Source organism: Phascolarctos cinereus, unplaced genomic scaffold, assembly GCF_003287225.1.
Source record: "Phascolarctos cinereus isolate Bilbo 61053 unplaced genomic scaffold, phaCin_HiC Scaffold_5;HRSCAF=322, whole genome shotgun sequence".
NCBI classification, from domain to species: domain Eukaryota; kingdom Metazoa; phylum Chordata; class Mammalia; order Diprotodontia; family Phascolarctidae; genus Phascolarctos; species Phascolarctos cinereus.
This window is the reverse complement of record NW_027555958.1, coordinates 402,026,501-402,028,327: the sequence shown is the minus strand read 5'-3', so window position 1 is coordinate 402,028,327 and position 1,827 is coordinate 402,026,501. Positions and strand designations below refer to the sequence as shown.

Genomic DNA, 1,827 nt, shown 5'->3' with positions numbered 1-1,827 from the left:
GCTGGTGCTCTATCCATTGTACCACCTGGCTGCCCCCCATTATCTGAATAAATACTCACAAATCTGTGTGGTAAGTAGGGCCAGTAATATCATGCTGGTTCTGATATAGACACCAAAATGAGATATCTTTGAAAAGAAATACATACACACACACACTTACATTGCCAATGCTAGTGGGATTTTGGATATTGTCCCAGAGGGATTAAAATATTATATATAAAAGATGTACCCAAAGTCTTAGGGCAGTTTTAAGCCTTAATAGCTTTTAAAAGTTTTTTTTTTTTTTTGTAGAGCTCAGAAGTGCTATTTAGGGGGCAAGGCCAGGGCTTTGCAGGGAGTGCTCTTAGGGTCTGGGGCTGTCTCCCTGGGAGGGTGGTTGGGGAGCCCTGTCCATTCCAGGGAGCTATATGGTCCTGGCCTGCTTCTCTCTTTTCAGAGTTCAAAGGCTATTGCCATGTCAACCCAGGCCAAGTTTGGTAGAGAGCTGAGGCTGCAGTTTCAAATGGGCCATCCAGCTTTGTGGCCCAGGAGGTAGCAGCAAGGGTGGAAGTGACTGAGGAGTTGATCAGGGAGATTCCTGGTTACCTGAACAAGCAAGTGCCAGATGCCAGGGTACAGGAGACGGACAAGATCCTGGCAGAAAAGTGTGGCCTTGGGTCCTCTTAAACAGATTCCCCATGAATCTTTTCATCACGTACATGGCAGGTAGCACCATCCCCATCTTCTCCACCATCATGGTTTGTATAATGGCCTGATGGCCCGTTCAAGCATTTTTGGCTATTTCAGTCACTTTCAAGATACTAGATAGTTCAAGTCAGAACTTCACCTGAAGCTTGGGCTATTTCACTAGGAACCTCATGAGGTTGGCTTTAGCTTTCTATAAGTGCCAGTCCATAGGGCTGCTGCCCACACATGCATCAGTTTGCTTGGCTTTCATTGAACCCTCTGAGAGAATGGAGTTCAGTGGTGGTGGGCTCCTCTTAAGATCAGGGGAGAACATGAACCAGCACCCCTCTTACAGTTGGATCCCATTTGATTTTTCTCCGTTGTCCCTTCAGTAGCACCCCTGTCCATTCTGTTTTGCAAAGATCTTTTGTGCTGAAAAGATTAAAAAAGCCTTTTCTTCTTTCAAAGGTAAAAAGGAACAAAGCTTATAGGAGCACAGTTCCACAGAATACCACCATAGAAAGACTACAGGGATGTTCCTGGCTGAAAATAAGGTAAAAAAGTTTGTTTATGTTTCCAATACAGAGTAAAAACAAGAGTGGTTGCTTTAGCCTCTCCTCTCAATAATTTAAATTTCTCAGACTTGTTTTTGGGAAAGAAAAAAAAGTTTAAAAAATAGATTTAATAGCTTAAAACTACTAAAATTTTTGATATTCTGTATATGTATATATACATGTATGTATATATGTGCATATATAATATACATATATATGAATGTATGTATGTGTGTATATATATATGTGCATATGTGTGTGTGTGTATATTAGAAAATCTTTTAACCCCTCTGGAATACTACCTAAGCTCCCATTAGCACTTGCTGGCAAACTAGCTCCCCTGAGTTGGCTGACTACTCTCAGGATCTAGGTATAACAACCTGGTGGGGCTGTACTTCTAATACTTTTGTTCATGATCCCCTACCATAGTGTTTCTCATGAATCAGCAGACCCAATTAGTTTTTGGCAAGGCATTTACTAAGATGGCATAGTAAGAACAGCTGGTATAAAACATTGCACTCAAAATCCTAGGTGCACTTTCTTACAAAAATAGGATTCCCATTAGCAGAGAGGAATAAAAACTCAAAGTATATTGGTGGAGAGATGC

General features: G+C 41.4%; 1 pseudogene; it reads left to right on the top strand.

The window, feature by feature from the left end:
- The first annotated feature begins 677 nt into the window (after positions 1–677).
- LOC110206767 (ER membrane protein complex subunit 4 pseudogene) lies at positions 678–1,061 on the top strand (annotated as a pseudogene).
- The last annotated feature ends 766 nt before the right edge of the window (positions 1,062–1,827 follow it).